Here is a 21101-nt window from a genome sequence, read left to right as displayed (position 1 = left end):
ACCATTCAACAATACTGTCACAAGAAAATAATAAATTCATAACGAAAATATAAAACTATTTAGGAAGAACTAAATCGGCATAAATAAACTACTTTCCAATATAAAGTTATGATGTATTGTCGCATTATTTTATAAAAAGAAGGTGTCTGTAAATAATTCATTTTAACAGAAAATAATTATTTGTACATGAACTATTTAAGCGACATTATCTCTGCACAAATAAAAATGTTTTAATTGACTTACAGTTAGTGAATATCCATTACTACACCGAATATTGTATTGTTATTGTAAGGAAAATGTTCATTTGAAGTCTTCAAGTAGATAATAATATAGGCCTACTAAAATTAGACATAAAGTAGGTTACTATTGTCTTACATCTTACACATTCTATATTCTACGAGCTCGCAAACAATTGTTTACTCCCACTTATCCAATACTCTACAAAATAAAACATAACAATAACATTACAAAAAAAAAGAACCGTACTGTAGAGGTTCAAGTAGCTTGTTAGCGCACTTAGTTTTCGCCGTGCGATGGTGGTGTAATGGTCAGCATAGTTGCCTTCCAAGCAGTTGATCCGGGTTCGATTCCCGGCCATCGCACTTACTTTTTGCAACTCAACCCAGCAAGATTTAATTATATACAGCTTTTTCAATTAAGTTTTAGATTGATTATAATTTATGTCAGCAGAAACTTTATTTCTACAAGTGTGAAATATAATTTAGTAACATAGTAATTTAATAGTGATATTTGAAATTCAATTTTAATATGAAATTATTTATCAAGTGCATATTTGAATGTGGTAAATAATTTCAGCAGTCAAATTATTATAATTAAACCGTGCTATTATTGTGATTGAAAAGATAATGAAACTACTTAACATAATAAAAGGTTGCATATTTTGTTGGAAAGCGGGGCTTTTATATAATTATTGTTTAAATGAAAATGGATTAAAATGGAAATAAACTTTTAAACGTCCCTTGACAAATATGTCGTAGTTTTATTACTATACTGTAATTAATTGATTCCAACTAAATCTATACCCGGACAGCGGATAAAAACATGGGAGTGAATTGGACGCCATTATTTTGGAATATTTAACTGTTAATTTTTCTACTCTAAATAATTAAAACAAAAAAAAAACGTGGCATCGGATGCTTGTCTACTAGCGACTTATGTTTGAAAACGATCTAAAATAAATATGTCTCAATTCCGAATATTAAATAAAATATTAACTCCTTTTTTCCAGAAGATATGCTCAGTTTTATTAGTTACAAAAGTTGCTACAAATAACACTATAAACGCCTCAATATTTTCATGTTTATGTTGTTTATCTTTGATTTGGGAAAGATTAAAACATATCCTACATAATGGTTGCTTCACTATCATTTAAATTTTTCTATTTAAATATTTCCTCTAAATGTAAGAAATTGGTCTTTAATTTTACAATAATATGTTCTAAATCTGTAAATTGGTAAATGTTTCCACAGTTTATTGATTTAGGTACAATTAAATGCATTAATAACGTAGAAATATTGATATTTATGATACAAATTTATTATTTATACTCGTAATTGCTGTAATTAATTATTTATTTGTTAGAATAATGTTTGATTGTTTCCTAAGTTAAATTTGGCTACAGATTTATTTACACACACAGACTTTTCTCTACCGAAACTCAAAAGTGGATGCATTTAACGAATAAAAATTATATAATAAATACTAATTAATTACATATATTACTGAAATAAGATAAAGTGAGATTTTTTATTGCCTGGAGACCAGGGAAAGTGAGGAGGGTAAAAAGAGAGAAGGGAGACAATGTGGAAAAGGATCAAGAAATGTTAAATTGTGTTGGGGGAGAGGGAAAACAAACAAAAGGGTCTCCACGGGTTGCCTACCACCAGAGTTGGTCAACCTGACTCCGTGTAGCACCTGCAGTTCTGCTATAATTTCAACTAGTACTAGTGTAATAAATTGTAATCGATACCTTACAAAGTATACTAAACAATAGATGTACACTCAAATTCACACTACTATTTAATAATGGACCGGAATTGGATAGAAATTACAACAAAGTATTTAGTAGCCATTACTGGCCTGATAGCTAAACATGGGTGAATAAAACTGCTGACAGTTAAAAACTTCTAGAGCAGCCTGTCCCAAAATAGCCTGACGGTGGCTGTTGCGTTAGATCCCCCCTCTACACCCCGCGCCCTACAGTGTTGCCAGTTTTACCCTTGTTTACATCAGGGAACAGCTGATGGTCAGATGCGATATGGCAACATCGCCTCAAATGTCATCAGACTATTCGCTTTTGAAGTGACTGTACCGTGATTTTTGAATTTTGGATTGGATTATATTGTGTCGTAATTTTTCTGTTGTTCTTAGAATTAATAAATTTTTTTATGAAATGACAAATTAATTAAACGAGTTTCTTCCAGCGGGAATGGCTCAGGATGGGAATCGTGTTCCGAGAACGTGTTGCGTCGGACAGTGCGGGAGAAAATCAATCAACAATCACACATTAAAGCGGAGAGCCTATCGAATAGAATGGCCTGGGAGAAATCGAAGTTCTAAACAATAGTAAGTATAAATAATCGGAATAGGACGGACCGTCCGTCCCACCTGATGCTTTTCATTTGGTCCGGGTTGATTTGTGGGCCGGGGGATGTATAATAATGGAAGACTTCCAAAATGGAGGAGCGATCTCTAAATCACGACTCATGACCGGCAAAAAGACGAGCGAAGCAATAAACGTCGTCCATAAGTTTCGGCGGAGGTCAACTTTTGTTCAGAGATGCCACTCATAAAACATCAACGGGGGAGGGGCAGCGGCTACACACTACCGAAATATCTCATCTCAATTTATCGTCTTCATGAACAACTTTCTGAATCGAATTTATTTCGATATATATTGTGAAATAAAGAAGTGCGCTATCGCGCTGTGGATCTTGGCGGGTTTGCGGCACAGAGCGAAGCGAGCGCCATCACCGAGATGTGATGTATATGTGCTAATTATGCCGTGTGGACGCCTGGACGCCAGTCGCCTCTTGTTCGATTGTTATCATCGATAGATCGATGGCTCCTGTCCGACCGCTTCACTCTGTAATAGCGAGTACTTCTTCGTTAGACCTTTTGTGCCGGTGCGGACTTTCCTCACTCTTTTTGCACCTCTTTTCTGGTACATCCCGTGAATTACGTAGTCCACTGGAGGCCAATCCTCACACGCCAATCGAGATAGCGCAAAAATGTGCATTTTTAGCACAAATTAGCGTTATCATTCCCCCGCCCACTCTTACAATTCCTCGGTGTTTGATAAAAAAGTGACGATTGTATTGTTTCATCCTCATTGACCGACTCGAATGAGTTTTTTCAGTCGCGTATAAATGCATCGGTAATGACGAATGCAGTGTAGAAATTTCACACTCGTGCGACGCTATCTTAGAATCTGTTTTAATTATTTAACAACACAGATATTGTTTTAACTCGACCCAGAGATCCATAGGTGTGGTCTGCACAATAATTACAGGTTCAAAACTCGGCGCATGCTAATTTAAATAGTACTATTGCATAAACAATATTGTCAAATCAAATCAAATCAAATCTTTTATTGCTCGTCACAATTACACATTGTATGGCAAACGTCAGAATTAATTATAAATTTAAAACTCGCATACCACATTACCACCACGTCCAAACTTACATAATGTTCATGCATTCCAGTCTCATTCATCCATCGCCAATCTCAACCCACTTTCAGCGCTGGAGTCAGTCATCGAATTGGGCGGTCTCCCAGTTAAACGCCAGAAACTCGTCAACGCTGTAGAATGCATTTGACACCAGGAAGCGCTTAAGACGAGCTTTTGACGCCTTGGGCGTTTGGGCGTTTGTAATAAAATTTGGCAAACTGTTGATGAAATGAACACCTGCCTGCGAAGGTAAGTGCTCATAAACCAATTGTAGAGGTAAATGTTTAAGGATTTCAATAAAATGGAACTTTTTATAAATAGAATTATGAAACTATTAAAAAATACTCACTTGTAAAACTGTAGGCATATATACTACAATTTCTCTTTAGTAAGTTGAATAATTTTTGCAAGGTCATAGAATTATCTATATTGAAGAAATGTAGTTGTACACGTTTTATGTATATACAAAGTGTATCTATATTCTCTAACCCACAATATCTTTACTATCATGTATACCTTCACTAAAATATACAATTTGAAAAATCAATTTTGAATTGTACCACCAGCTTATCGCCTGTTCACAGTATCTCTTTACTACACATAATATAAGGAAGGGTTGATTCAATTCGAATATTGGGTTTTTGCTCCATTCACCTTCCGCTTTGTGCATCGTCTGAAATTCTGAAATTTGACGCTATCACAGACTTGACTCCTGAAATCTGACTCCACGTTCCTCTGAAGAGATGCAAACACAATCGGCGACGAAAACGAAACGAACCTTGCATCATTTCGACATCAAAGACCTTTAAACTACAGAAGATATCTGTCTGGGTTACTCTGCAGCCATACAGTGCGGTTTCTTTACTGTTTCTTTTTTTATCATAATCTAATGGTGTGTTGGTTTAGTTACTGTTATTATTTTTTAACTTCATATTTAATTTATCCCATGTCCTTAATTTCGATTTATGGATTTTTTTTTTTTTATTAAAATCTATTTCATGACCGTGGAATTTTAGGTAAATGGAATAGAATGTCTTTGGAATCTTTTGCTAAGAAGGTTCTTTCTAAGCCTGTGGCATTTTAATCTGCATCAGCCCAGACAATATAGTTGGAAATAAACTTTCTATGCGAGCAACCAACTTATCACTGTGCTTGATCAGATGTACTTAACGTTTTAGAGTGAAGAAGATCCAAACAAATTTTTAATTTTGTATTGACCCCCCCCCCCGGGGATCGAACTCGTGACCTCTCGGTTAGAGAGTAGCAGAGTTACCTCTAGGCTACGATGAAGGTCTTGTTTCGAAAATTCCTAGCAAGCACGCTCAGCAGAAAATTTGTGAACACTCTCAGCTCCACGTAAGATTGGTGGGACAGGATGGTTACACTTGTGGTACACTGCTGAGGCTGAAACAATTCTTTATTGCGTAATTAATTTGTGTCATTACTTTATTTACGTGTAGATTTAATTCTTTATTTGAATTTTGTTTTTTACGATGGAAGAATCGTAAAGGAAACGGGATTTTTCCGAACATTTGCCATTGTCCAGTGATACAAAAAGTAAGTTACACTACGTTTCGAGACCTGCAATTCTTGCTATTGGCTATTGGCCTCTGGTCAGTCGCAGGTGGTTGGTCGGCGAATGCAGACCTATTGTGATTCTGCAGTTCGGTTTCAATAATTAGTGTCGAGTTTAGCGCGTTTTTTAAAGTTAGTGAAGTTGACACACAACATGGTGGTTGTGACTCCTGACTTAGGCGTGTCATAACGCTCTTGTATGATTTGTTTATTTTAACCTAGTTTGTAAAACAAATTACAGCTCTGAGTAATAAAATAAATTTATAAAATGTATACAGACTGAAAGTCTCTTTATCTAGTTTTATGACCATGAGATAACTATTACATATGACATGTATCTCTGACGGCCAGTTTTAATTGAATCAAGCTTGTAAAAATATATTATGAGGAAAAATCCCTCATTTCATATTTTTAACCCTTTTGATACCATCACATTTCGACCTCCGCTACAACTGTCGCGGCTACATATTAATTCCTTTGTGAGGAGAACTCGACTATAGAGCTCAAGAAAACCATATTGTGCTTTAACCTAGTTTGTAATTATGTGTTAGATAGGTCAGTTATTCACCTGAAGAAGAGATCAGATTGCCGATCTCGAAACGTAGTGTTGCTGATTTTTTGTGTCACTGAACGATAGTAAATATTCGGAAAAATCCTGTAGATTTATCTTCCCCGTTAATACGAACACAAACGGTATGAGAATACGGTGGCAGAGTTGGGTCTCAAGGTTTTGCATGACGATGGATAATGTGTTCCCAGCTACACGGAAAACCCAGTTAACTGGGAGGCGGAGGCGTGACAAAAAGTAGCTAAAAGTGGAGCAGCTCATACGCACCTGCCATGAGTCAGGGATTAAGTTGTCACTACCAGTTGTAAATTGGCGGTTGTATGACGGGGTGCATAGCGAGCAGCACCGTACCTGGCACTATCTAGCGGCAGCCGGTGCAACCATGCGCTGCAGCACGACCTAACCTAACATAACCTAAAAGTGACGTCTCAGATTTGTCGTGTGGTGCAATCAATATGGCGACCAAACGAGAGTGTTTACTTCATTGGTGACTTGATACACTAACACTGCTAAACTGCTGAGTACTATATCCAAATATAAAAAGGTGCAACAATATATTCAGATAAATTATGAAGAAACTCAATAAAGAATCCTTTTGTTTTTGTATGTTATATTGCTTAGGTTCTCGGGCAGCTTTCCATTATTTTTATACACTTTGGGTTAAATGGTATACCTCAGTTATTTCAATCCGTTTGAGAAGCTATATATTTTCTCTTGTCTATGACCAAAAGAGAGTTTTTGTAAATAAATATTAGTTTAAGAATGATAATATTCATTTTAGTTTATTAAATTATTCACTCTCCAGGTTCTCTTTTGGGGCGTATTTTACCTTTAGTTTAATCATAGGTAAATATTTTTAAATTTATTATTTACATTTTCATACATTATCTCTGATAAATGCGGTTTTAAAGAGTTTTACTACAAAATAAGCATTTATAGGTTTGATCTGATGACGGATATATCCGTATTAAATTATTCACTCATTAGGTTTTTTGTTTGTGCGTATTTTACCTAGTTTCCTGTAGTTTAATCATTAGGTATAACGACTAAAAATATTTTTAAATTTGTTTATATGTATATATATATATATATATATATATATATATATATATATATATATATATATATATATTCATAAATTATCTCTGATGAATGCGGGTTTAAAAAGTTTTACTATAAAATAAATAGTTATAAGTAAATAGGTTATAGGTTTCATCTGATTGACGGATATATCCGTATCCGTCCTCGAAAGCATCATTGCAGTTTTAGCAAAGTAAAATATAGAGTGTGTGGATGAGACCCTTTTAAGTCATAAGATTGAAGTGTGCAGTTCTTGCCATAAAAATCTTAAGATTAAATGAATCAGATTTGTAGAAGCTGAATGAAAACACAAAAAAGATAACCTTTCTTGCAGTTGTGTTCTATTAGGAACAATGTGACCTAGCTTCGTGAAGCCAAATTATTTCATACCCTGGCTAAAACGCAGAGCCCTGTTTGTGGGGCCTGGCACTTAAACAGATACCATCATACGTGCCTCTTACATTCGGGAGGTTGGCAGTAAGAGAATTGCCGAGGGAATTAAAAGGGGTGTATAACCCCTCGAAAGAATTTGAAAAACTATTAATCCTCGAGATCTTAGTTAATGTCAAATGCTAGTTGATGCTGAAGAAGACCCTTTCAATCCTCCCATCTGTTGTTGCTACTCCTTGTCATCTCTTCAGATCAAATCCTGAACCAAATGGGGTTAATAGGAAGAAACTGTTGCAGTAGAGTTTTCTGCGCCTGTTGGTGACAATTGTGGCCAAGGAACAGTACCCGAAGATGTATCGACTGAAAGTGTAGTCTAGGTCTCCGGTTCAGGACCTGATTCATTGTCTACTTTAGTCAAGAAGGGAGCACAGAATGTCCAGATTCTGCAAACCAATCTAAAAAACAACATAGAGAAAGTTCGTTCCCCACAATGGTAATGTGCAGAAAGAGGAAATAATTCAATACCAATGGGAAAAGCTCTGTTAATCTTGACTAGAATTTAATACTACTGAGGAAATCATCAAAGAATTATCACAGGATCATGATTGACACATCTGACGAGAACCAGACTAAGCTACCAGTCATCCTTCTATAGAAATAGATCCCAAAGGTTTCGCCTTTCAACGAGTCAATGCAGAGGTGTGCTTCGCTATATAGTCACAAATTTAGAAAGGAAGGATCATCACAAGAAGATTTGACCGTGCGTTAACAGTAGTGGATTGCGTTATACACTATCACAATATTAGTGGTTTTCAGACAAAATCTGATAAGGACATCACTCTTAAAAACTGCAGCTTTGCTGGTTTGATGGTGATTGTAGTTGTATCTTGATTGTTTTCATTGAAAACTTGACGTTTTTCTGAAAATCTGATCTGAAAATTTTCTTGCTAGTTAAAGGTTCAAGATTACAGTGCTTGGAGGAAAGACCTTTCCCTTAGAATCTCTGGATGGGATAATTTTTAATTTGCCCACTTTTGAATGAATCGTGCCCTTAATAGAATACGAATTACAAGGTAATTTATTCTTTGTAAGGGGAGAGCTGTTGCAGATGCGATGGATCAGAGGTTGCTGCTCACCCAATGCAAAGTTGCCGTAAAATTTGTAGTAGTACTTTTCAATTCATGAAGTTTTATGTGACACAGTGGCGGAGAGTGTATTCTATTACGACTGAAATATTGGACAGGAGTTAGTATTGTACACTGATGAGTTATGCGTATGCCCGATATGGTCTTCAAAGATGCGGCGACCTGTGCATGAACGACGCTTAGGTAGGAATGGAATTCCTGAGAGCTGAGTGATTTTCGGTCCAGAGTGATGATGAAAAGTCGGGATAAATTAATGGTTTATTGGGATGAAAATGTGGACCTTATAAATGGTCCGTTTGAAAACCAGGCTTCGACGCTAGCTCTATGTCGAAAGTACGATATTGATTCTAACAGATTGCTCATTTTCTTCCTTGATGTAGTGTTTGCTCCAAAACTAGAATAAGTTTTATTTTAAGAATCATAGTTCCATCTAGATCAGAATAACTTTAGATCTTATCTTTTTAGTTATAATTTAGCGAACTTCTCCTAACAAAGTTGCAGTACAAAGACAGGAAACAAGTCATTCTATTTTAAGATCTCCGTACTTAGATTTGGCTCTAAGAATCTTCAGGATTAAAATTCTTTCAATTTGCTTCTCGGGATATCTTGAATTTATTCCGTAAGTATTATACTTTGGCATACTGTCAATACATCTGCTGGCATTTTTAAACTTAGCAATTGTCATTTTTATCGGGGAATATGAAAGTAGGAAAAGTTTAAGATACTCAGCCAACTTTCTCAACAGAAAGCGTGCTGCTGATAAAAAGTTTTGATGGTCTGTAGTTCCGGATGAAATCTATTCGGGTACGTAAAGAAAGGTGAGATAGTCTAACGGATTTCTGTATAAAGATATTACTCAATTCATATCAAATCTAGTCTAATTCTTTTATCAGTATTTAAATCAACTATTGAAAGGGTTATAACCAGTGTCGGAAGGAATTCCCTTGGTCCCAGCTGTTGTTGGTTTTGGCGGAATCATCACACCACCAATGCGTTGTAGTCAAAGTGTTGAACAAATCTTCGGATTGGTCCATCATTTGATGATGAGATGTTATGTACAAAGCTGATAGTGATTAAATCCGAACACGCCAGTTTGGCAAATACTGGCATTCCGTTTATATCCGTTGAAGTCGTTCAGTCTGTCACTGATAACCTAAAAACTCGACAGTCTGTGGCATTGATGGTATTCCGGTGATTGTTGCTAAATGTATGTCTGATATAGTCACATCTGTGTTTTGTAGTTGTACAGGTGGATTTTGTTGACAGTTTGAATGTTCTTCTATCTGGAAGATAGAGGTAGTAACGACATTCCAAAACATGGCCCTTGGAATCTTTCTAACTTTTGACTGATATATGTTCTTTGTACCTTATTAAAAATATTCGAGAAGGCTGAATACTGCTTATTTTAAATGTAATTTTGTCATTTTATATCTCCAGATACCACGGATCCATCAAAAGTCGTTTGACTGTAACACACTCTTTGTTACCACAGCAACATATGCTTCTGCTGTTGATCGTGGATGCCAAGTTGACACATCACCAACACCACTGTTTTACAAATCTTCCAGCTTTAGCATATTTTCTAGATGCATGTAGTGAAAAGGCATCTATAATTGAGAATGGACATTTAGAGTACGCATTGGTGGTTTGAATTCATTGAATATGTCAATCATCAAGGAATGCCTCAAGTTTCTTAATTCGACCCTCTATTTTTTTGTTATTTTTCGCTTTTTATAGCCTATTCGTCCAGCTTTATGGCAATATTTAAGAGTTCTATTCCCAATTGTATATGATGTAAATGATTTAGTTCTACAAATAGTAATTATCACTTCTGCTTTGATGTAAACTGACTTCAAAAATTTGTTCTTGGGCTTCATCAAAGTGGCAATGGTTACTTTTATATCTAACACTAATCATTTTACAGGATTGAGGGCGATAGAACTAAAGAAAGACAGTGATTTCAAGCCAATCCCCTCTGAACAAATAAGCAGAATTATTTTGAAAGCGAGGAAGAACTTGTTATAGTTATGACCATCATCTGTTGCTTCAAGGATGAAGAAATATACTTGGTAGCGCAGAAATCTTAGACTTCATTTTTCAAGTAAGCAACATTTTGGATGTTTGAATCCTTCTGAACTCTACCGGTCAGATGCCTTTGGTCAGTAAAAATGTTGTTAAGCGACTGTCCTTCTCCGTATCCAAAAGTAATTTGTAGGCCACCATTTTAATGAAAAATAAAATGTTATGATGGATTGTCTTAGTCTAAGATAAATTCTATTATATTAAAGAGAGCAAAATTGTAGGAAACCCACATTTGTCAGATGAACGTATAAAATCACAAGAATTCGATTACAAGGTCTTCCTTGGACTACAAGGATAAATACAATTCCTATAAAATTAAAAGAAAAATTGATGATTTTGTGAAATCTACTGATACTTACATTTTAGGCTGCACAAAACCGGGCATACAGAGTGACTTGGAAAAGGAATCCATTTGTAAAGTTCCACCAGAATATAATGATTTAAACCGTCTTAAAATTTAGTGTTTCCGGTCAGCACTAACAGTTCAATTCTGACGGCGCTGCTTCCAGCAGAGTTCCTGACAAACCATACATCAACCTTCCCTCGGCCCGCGCCTACCGACGAATCAACCACCCATACCCCGCCTGTGCCCTTTATACGGCTGAATGCTAAATACATAAATAATCGTCAAAACATTTCACGATTCCGTCTTCACGGGCGCAGTAAAAAGTTTGTTTTATGGATCCTCGGTCCTAATTATAAATTATGGGGAAAATCTGAAGTAATGACGGCTTTGTGGAGATTTATAGGTTAGGTTTGTGAAGGCCGGCGCGGCAGCGCGGGAGTGACCGGCCTGTAATAAGACTGATGGGTAGCGTCAAGATGGCGGATCCTAACCTCTCGACGCTGCTGTCCTTATTGGAGTACTCGGAACGACAGGAGTGTCACTTTTTGCCTGAAACTAGCGATAATGGCGCAGTAAATCTCGGCAAATTATTGCGGTTCTGTCGTGAAAAGTGTGGGGTGCCGCCTTGAGCGGAAGTGTTCGATTGTGGCTCCACTTTTGGGGTGATTTAACCTGATTTCGTATATTTGGTAGGTACTGTACTATTCTATCGTCAAAATAGTGATAAATAATAAATATCATTAATAAATCTTGGTATAGATTGACATATGGACAGTGGAAATGTCCCTTATGAGATTCAGCTTTAGTGAGAGCTCTTGAAATTAATTCCATGAGAAGATAAAAATCTCAGATATATTTCGACCTTATTTATGGTCGAAGAATTATGGGAGATAGTTCTTTGCTTGGAGATTCACTAATGCTACTGGTGTGCTTCCTCTTCACATTGCATGTATCCATTTAGATACATCATCCTGACTCACTACAGACTGCAACCTAAAGAGTTAAACTAGCTAGCACAGTTCTTAACACTTGTACAGTTATTAAAAATAGAAAAGCATAAAATACTTCAGGTTAGCATTGTAGTTTTGGAGTAAAACTCAAGGTTGTTTCAAATTTGCCAGTTTTGATATTTACCGATTATTTGACAACAACCAACTAATTCACATAAAAAAACCAAACTTTCACAAACATTGTATTTTTATGAAAGGATAACAGGATTTCGGACATTTGCCATTGTTATAGGTTATAAAAGGTATAACGCAACGTTTCAAGGATTGGAATCTATCCTCTTCGTCAGGTGGGAGAGTTATTAATACATACACAAATAAAGAACAGAAAGAAGTAAATAAGGGAAAGAAAAGGGTTCAAACATACTCAAAAGCTGCTTGGAGTCCAGTCCAGGCGTCGTCATTGCACAGGATGCAAGTACCGAGCACAAATCACAAGTACGAGGATCACACAAGCACAGGCTATTGTGGTACTCAGGAACGTTGTGTTATACCTTTAACCTATCTAACCTATGCTATAACCTATAACGATGGCAAATGTCCGAAATCCTGTTATCCTTTCAAGCCTTCCATGGTCAATAATAAACTTTAAACAAAGAAATATATTTTTATGTAATTATAAAAGTTCAATAAATCTTATAAATTTATAAGGGCCATTGAAAATATTCATTCTTTACAAAAAATTACATGCATACTAACTGTATTGTTTTCGTTTGTCGTGTTATTTTTAATTTTTAACTTTTGACGGCCCTTTGTGGAACATTTTCACCTTTTTTGGACTGGTGATGGAAACTTTGTTCCAAAATCATGTAGTGATCAGTTACAACAGTTGGAACTGTTTCGACAAGATATAGTACTTTCTTAGTTTATCAAACAGTCTGTGACTATACACGGTGAATTTTGGTCAGAATATATGACTAAAAATCTATTTATTGTGTTACATTTGTATATGGAGGAAACTATGAATATCTAAATCGAAGAACGATCGTTCTCCGCCATTCTCGGTAAAACTTTTTTTTTCTCAGGATGACAACTGTAATTTTTTTTGTAGATTTTTCAACGTCTTAGCAAACTATTAATACCTCTACAGAAAGGAAATAAAACGTTATAAAGATAACGTTCTGCCTGACGTTTTTGAAAAGTCAGGCAGAAAGGCAAAACAGCCTATGCTACTATTCTTAATGTTTATTCATTTATTACAAAGGGGTGGTCCTAAAACACAAGCACATCAGTCAGACCCAACGGTGTTTTTTCTCTCCCGATCGAAAGAAAGGTGCAGTACATTGCAGTCCGTTCAAGAAGTCTCAATAACTGCTGTAACCTACCAATGAGCTCTCTGTCAGGTATCAGCTGTAGTCCATCGGACACTCGTCCGTTAATATTATAACATTTATAAAAACTGCAGGAAAATATCTTAATCCTATAATTGCTAGGGATAATCATTCAGAAAGCAGTTCTAAATGTAGAGTTGTTTTTTGAGACGAGGAACAATATTGGTCTATGTTCATGGAAGCCTCTAAAGAATTCTTATTAGAGCAACAATCAGTTGAACTATATCTCACTGTAGCTTGTGCTAGTGTGATGTGTGATTGTGATCCTCGTACTTGTGATTTGTGCTCGGGGCTTGCATCATGTGCAGTGACAACGCCTGGGCTGGACTCCAAGCAGCTTTTGGGTATGTTTGAAAACTTTTCCTTCCCTTCTTTACTTCTTTCTGTTCGTTATTTTTGTATGTATTAATACCTCCTCTATCTGACGAAGAGGATAGATTCCAATCCTCGAAACGTTGTGTTATACCTTTTATAACCTATGACGATAGCAAATGTCCGAAATCCTGATATCCTTTCAAACCGTCCATCGTCAATAACAAATTTTAAACAAAGAACTCAGTTATATCCTTGATTCAATAATAGTAATGAGTAAATTACTAGTGCTTTAAAGTAATATATTGTTGTCAACGATGTCTTTACAAGGAATAGTCCAGGAGCCAAAAGCCAATTTATATTGTGTAAGCACACAGCCAGATTTTTCTTGAAGTCAATATCAATATCTCCTAAGCAAGGAATCAGCCACGCGCTTGTTTTGATGGAGGTCGAAATGGGAGTGCATCACAAGGATTAAAAATATGAAAGACTACAATTTTTCTCCGATAATGTTTTTTCTAGCTCAACTCACCTTCTGATACATAAATAATACTAATATAATCTTCAGACAAATAGATATCGAGAGTGAAAGTCACCACTTGAAAAAATATGATCTGAGAAAATTATAACGTTTCATGCCTTTAACCTTTTTGGTACCTTTTCATTTCGACCTCCACCGCGATAAGCGCAACTGAAGACTATTATTTTCTTAGGAAGAATTCTTCTATTAATTCAAATAGAAGGAATGTTTATGTATACAATGCAAATTGGCTAAGCTCCTTACTTGAACAGTGCAAGTTAACAAATTAAATAGGTAACTCAGTTTTATTGCACTTTTATTACATCCATTATTATTTTAATGAGAAATTTAATAACAATCGAAACACCATTTTAGACTGATTGTCTGATGGTAAACAATTTAATATGCTCAAGAATATATTTTAGGATTTATAGACTGAACAATTGATGTTCCTCACACAACTCGTCAAATTAATGGTTGTTTTCATATTTATTGTTTGTGTATTACTTAGAATTGAATTGGAAAGTTACCATGACTATTGTGACTTGTATTAGTTTATTTTTGAGTATACGATAGGCCAAATTTGAGTTTGTCTCCAGTTTTCCTCCCTCTTTGTACGGCGTTTGAATCGTCTATCGTGTATGTTGTCTGTTACAACTGAAGTTCGACATTTCAAGAAATGGTATTTGGCATCTTCTTCAGGTGAAACTCTTAACATATTTGGTTTGAAAAACAGGAATTTAAAACGAACGGAAATTGCAGGAGATGAGTTGATTCAATGTGAATGTAGAGGTTAGCTCCAGTTCACCTTTCTCTTAGTGCAGCGTCTGGAATTTGGCACAGTCACAAACTTACGGCTGATTTATCATTATTAACCAGTTGGAAATACTGGAATATAAATAAAAGAGTAACAAATACACTTAAATGCAGTAAATTGGATTTTTATAGCGTTTAATGACTTCACCAAAAAGAATACACGATTACAATGTTATCGCAATACTATGCAAAAAGAAAAAGATTTCGAGTGTGGTCAAGTGCAAGAAATATGAACTACAGTGTTTGAAGAATAAACATTATTTACAAACAACAAATAAAAACTTGAAGAATAAGAATATTGCTATTTTTTTAGATAATACTACAAACTGTCGTAAATGTATCAATATAAAAATTCAATTTTAGAATACCAAATAAATAACTGATAAGTTCTACTAAAACCCCGTACAGTCTGATCAACTTTGATGAAAGATGATCAAGTGCTTTGCTCGCGTATTCTGAAGATTGATACACTATTGGATTGTATCAAACATTTTGATCGTATGTACTCAAGTAGTAAGGCATGATTAAGTAGTTGATTAAGTTTGCTTCGATGTACTGGCGTTACTTTAACTTTTGTTTTATTTTAGTTTTGTAATCAATTTGCTTAAAATTTGACTTTTAATTTCATCACATCACTATTTTACTGAATCATTATATGTTGCTTATTATTCAATATTGTTATTAGCATGCACGTGGAAAATGAGTGGATTTGATTTTAATTACTTTAGCTATCACAGTTTTATATACATGTTGTATAAACATTTTATCAAATGTGTCCATGTGAGTTTGTAATAATCTAAAAGCAATATTGGTTCAACACACAGTAATATATTTACGAAGTGCATATAACGCAATGTTCTGGGGAAAGGTGCAAATAAGGTAGTGTTTAACGAGATAATGGTAAATGAAACTGTTTATTAACGAACATTAACAATACATTCCATCACTTAAATTCTATATAAAAGTCAACTGCATACGCTATGGTGATTCTTTACTCTAAACCCTGATTCATGAAAGGAACTATATATTGAGCACATCCTCTTAAGGTTCTCTAGAACTCCATCCTCCGACCATTCTACCCACTGGGATGTTCGTCTCCCATCCCCTCGTCTATGACGATGAGGCCGGCATGATCCTCCATGTCCTCCGCCCCCAGGACCCCTGACTCGGCCAAGCTGATTGTCCGCTGACGGTGAAGCCCGTCGAACAGCACCCTCTGGGTCATTTCGGAGAAGGCGTCCCCCTGGGCGAAGAAGGAAGTGCCGTCGTAACCGTCAATGGCGTCCTCCGCCGGAAGCTGGACACAGATGACGTCATCTGAGGGTTCAGAGACGATCACGGTCGGCAGGAGATCCTCTGACCGCGAGGTCGCGAAGACTACAGAGGTCAGGGTAGGGTTGTCTGCAAGACTCTTTGGATGGGAACTTAATATCACATCTTCTTCTTTTGTCTTCTTACTTTCAAGCGCCTTCGATTTAGTCGATCTCTTCCTGAAACCACAAAATACACTCGTAAATGTAATGAAGAGCTGGAGTAAAATACTTAAATTCTAACTATACGAGATTGCAAACCTTTGACTCTGAAGACCTTTTTAATAGAAGAAGAGAGCTTATAGAGTGGTTGACCTCGGTAGTAAATGTTTAGCTACAATGGTGAAGGAAATTAGTTACCTACTGAGTTGACCCCTCGGTGAACTAGAAGTGTGCTCTTATGGCACATTTTGAAGAGCTCCAAATCAAAAATGCTCCAAAAATTTTTGGATTAAAAAATTAAGAAGAAAAGACAAAGAACGTTGTCATGAGTTTTCATGATAAATATAAGGCAAACAATACGACAAAATTTGTAAAAGACAGGAGAGGACCTTATTACTGGAAGCCATTGCATCTAGATATAACAATACTTATGATCAACCAGATGTGGAATGAGGGATTGAAAGAGTACTGCTGTTAGGAATTTGAGAACGCAGTTCTTACATAGTTATTCCAATTTCCGCTTTAGTGATACATTCTGCAAGTGTAACATTTTTGTTCACTATGACGAGTAGCTGAAGAAACCCTTCTTGAAGAAGGGAGCCTTCTGCGTGGCCTCCAGAATGGCAATGTATTTAGGTTGATGTGGAGTCTCCTCGGACATACCGGGCACAGCCACTATGAAGAATCATGTCAAATTTAGAAGAAGGGGATTCTTTCTCTGTTCCAATCACTAAGAGTCTAAGCTGGCAGGTGAAAGTTCTTCACGTTTGTGCTTGTTGAAACCTTTATTAGTAAGGAAGCCCCAGCACTCCATCTATCACCTTGTGGTTTTGATCAAGTAATTCATATACCCCAAAAAAATTAAAATTTGCGGTTAGTGGTGTGCCGTCCCTGGACATCCATGTAGTTGCCGTGTTGTAAGTTACGGATTTTCTGTATCTTGAGGTTCTCCATTGGCAGGTATAAACCAGCCAGAAGTGAACCCTCCTGGGGAAAATATATTGGAGATGACACCATACTGCATGGCTTCTGGAAAGACTTAAAGGATTCTATTGATGAGTTCTTTCTTGAACTGAAGAATTTCCTCTATGAACCAGTAGAAATGGAAACTAATTGTACTTTCTTAATTAGCCTGGATATAGGTATTCTCATTTCTTTCTTATATACTACTGCAGACTATTACTGAGAAAATTCTGCACCCTAAGTTCACCAACAGATTCCTCTGATTGACTGATTGAAATTAAGATCTGAAAACGAATTTTGTTAAATTTTCGAATGATCCTCGTATTCAGACCGTGACCCCAAACTCCAAACTCGTTCTGCACTGATTGTATCATACCCTTATCATATTTTGTAAATCATGGCATTAGCCCTGACCCATTAGGGTTTCCCACTGTGTGTCTTTTAGTAGTGCCACATATGATTAGAGTTAAGACAGTTCTACTCTTTTACTAAACCGAATATCATTACAGAAACAAAAATGCCAAATCATTGTCAATTCCATGAAAGTCTTTGAAGAAACATCTAGATTTTTCCTATAAGCATGTCATGGGATAGTGAGAGATCCATACCATAGGATATTTTGGTTGATACTGAATAAAACAAAGGATCAATTATTTTCCATTTACAAACTAAACTGGTCAAGATCGTTTACTGTCCTTCACAGGTACGAGGAGGTCACTCATTATTCCCTTTTATACCCTTATAAGGATAGGCTATGTAGGGTGGTTACAAAAACATGTGGGTATAACATTGATTACAGAAACACCGGCTCGTCCTTTCAAAAACTGGACGAAATAAATACTCCAGCGTTTGAATGTTTATTTTAAAAATTAATAATTCAGACACAAGCCAGGTGAAAGAGGTCTGGAGTGTTTATAACTTCATTACCGCGCGAAGGATAATTGGGCGAGTGGCGAGCGTCTGCGCATGCGCATCAGACTTATTTTGTCGCCACTGGTCATCATTTGCATATTTCTAATTATCGAAAATTGTTGAGGCTTATTAATGAAACAAATAAACAATCGGCAACACGCCTAATTGAATTGTTCCAGTATTATTTACCTTTCAATCTATTCTCGTCATTACTTGGGCAGAGCTTTTACGGTTATGTCCGGTGTTAATTAATATTTAATCCACGACCGGCTTTTATTTTACTTCTATTTATGGTCTAGTTCTGTTTCACCGGCTGGGCCGGCTGATTGAAGTTGATTTTCATCGTTATTACGTCGTTATTTTCAACGATCGCTGTGCTCGGGGATTTTTTGCCACACCGGGTTACCAATCGTTACCGGATGAGTTAGGGAGGGAAAAGGGATTAATAAGCACAACACTATTTGTAAAGGTAATACTGGTTTTGTTGAGTATTTTCGCGTCCCCTTGAGATTTTAATGGTGAAACGAAATCGTTATCAAAATTGTTTGGCTCTACAATTTTCCTATACTGTTGATAATACTAGTACACTGAAAAACTTTTGTAGTATGGGATGTTCGATATGGGTCAAAGAGCCAATTTTCACGACGTTTCGAGATTTGCAATCTGATCTCTTCTTCAGGTAAATAATTGAACCAAACACATAATTACACAATATGGTTTTCTTCTTTTATGGTTTTCTATTCTTATAGCTCTATAGACGGGTTCTCCCTCACAGAGAAATTTATATTCAGCCGCGAAAGTTTTGGTGGAGGTCGAAATATGATGGTATCAAAAGGGTTAAAAATATGAAACTACATATTTTACTCAGAGTATATTTTTACTAGCTTGGTACAATTAAAATTGACCGCCAGACACATCATGGTAGTTAGTTATATTATCGTCATACAACTTGATAAAGAGATTTTCAGAGTCTGTATATATTTTTTAAATTTATTTCATTTTTCAGAGCTGTATTTATGTTTTTCCTGTCTCTCAAGCACGAAATTGTCATGTAGTAAGCGCACAATGTTTTAATAAACACAGAACAAAACATAGGTTTGTCCAATGTAGCTCTTTATGCATATTGTAATGTGTGATTAAAAAATATAATTTTTTATAATTTGAAACAATCATATTTTCAAGTCTTTTGATATCTTTCCACTAAAAGTACCGCAGAAAAGATCGATTTCTTTCTTCTGGGAAAAAGTTTCTCACCGGCAAAATTAAGTCAAAAATCATAATTATTTCCATCATCATTTTACAGATACATCGCAGGAGCACAGCATTCCATGCATATTATGTAATTGCTTGACTACCTTTAAGTAATCACAACATTGCGAAAAAATTGTTTATAAAAAAATTAAAACTGTGTGTGTGTGTGTATATATATATATATATATATATATATATATATATATATATATATATATAAATAGTAAAACCAGCTGTGTGTTTATATACTGCAAATTGGACCCTCGGTCCTGGACTGAGAGTCCTTATGTCGATTGCACTGAAGTATTTGAATTGGGTGTTTATTGGGTTATGAAACAGTGGGATGGGGCTTAAACGACAGTAAAAGAATAAAACGGTTGAAGTAAAGTTGTCAGAAATGATGGAGCCAACGATGGCACCTCAGTTTGTTACGTCCCCGTGTAACGCGGGCCGTCCCATCGTGTCGCAGTTAACTGTGGACATAAACTCGACAAGAGCCGATCTCCGCGTCCTGTCGAAGTCCGGGATGGGGACATCAACACGATAACTAATCCGACTAATTCCGGCCGAAATCTTTAGGAGACAAAGCGGTAATGCGGCGGGCCCATTACCTTTTATAAAGGCGACATTTCGTCCCACCACGGGGCCCGGAAAGGGCCTCATCGAGTGCCCGACAAGTGATCAAAGTGGGCTCCGGTGAATTTATCCCGGCCGGCCGCGAGTTTATCGTTGTCGCCGACGGCCGGACTGCGTGGGACGCGGTGTCCGACTTGTCTCTCCTGTTTATTGTACGGCATATCCCGGTGTTCATTGTGACACTCGGTAAGCGGATCGGACCTCGGATGAAAGTATGGGCAGTCTCGGAATCCTTATTCATTTCGAGCTCTCAGTCGCAGAGCGCTACACTATGCACTACGTACGCCTTGCCAGGCCGTAGCGGGACTAATAACTACAGATCACACTGTTAACAGACCTCAACCGTAGCTCAGTGGTAACGCTACGGCTCTCTAACCGAGAGGTCGCGGGTTCGATTCCCGGGGAGGTCACAAAAAAATTTTCAAACTAAAATATACTGTTTTTCCTTAAAACCGTTACATTAAAGGACACTGGCGTATACAAAATCTCCGTAAAAACATTTGTCCGCACATAAATGCTTTAAAAAAGGGGTCGGTTTAACAGAACTCTGAAAATACAGAAATGACATATGGAAAGCGTCCTTCCTCGATAGCGAAGGTTGAGAAATCAGATATCCATGTGTAACATCATGTGTTGAAAGAGGTTCAGTGAGAACATCGTGGTATCCGAAGTCCCACAACGTCTATAGAATGAAATAATAAACCCAAAAGTAATGTATAATTACATTGATTATTATTCAATTGATTATTTTTTTCAATTATCATATTAAAATATGTATTACACACAAGTATGTATGTGTGTATAATAATACTCAATCCAGTCATGATATTTGGGATGATTATTTAAGATGGCCGAATACTTTAATCAATTTTAAATTTTAAAATCAAAGTTTTCTTGATACGTTTCTCAGATGTTCGTGCCTTATTTCGATGGGGTTTTCTGTTAAAATACTGTCAATATACTATACAAAATTGTAAAAATATGTAAAATTATATGTTGTTAC

General features: G+C 36.3%; 1 non-coding gene across 1 annotated transcript; it reads left to right on the top strand.

The window, feature by feature from the left end:
* Positions 1-530: 530 nt before the first annotated feature.
* Trnag-ucc lies at positions 531-602 on the top strand. Its single transcript has one exon. It is a non-coding gene; the product is annotated as a tRNA-Gly (tRNA).
* Positions 603-21101: the final 20499 nt, after the last annotated feature.

The sequence above is a fragment of the Homalodisca vitripennis genome, chromosome 8 (genome assembly GCF_021130785.1).
Source record: "Homalodisca vitripennis isolate AUS2020 chromosome 8, UT_GWSS_2.1, whole genome shotgun sequence".
Taxonomy (NCBI): Eukaryota; Metazoa; Arthropoda; class Insecta; order Hemiptera; family Cicadellidae; genus Homalodisca; species Homalodisca vitripennis.
The sequence above is the reverse complement of the archived record's forward strand: the minus strand, read 5'-3'. Positions and strand labels throughout refer to the sequence as shown.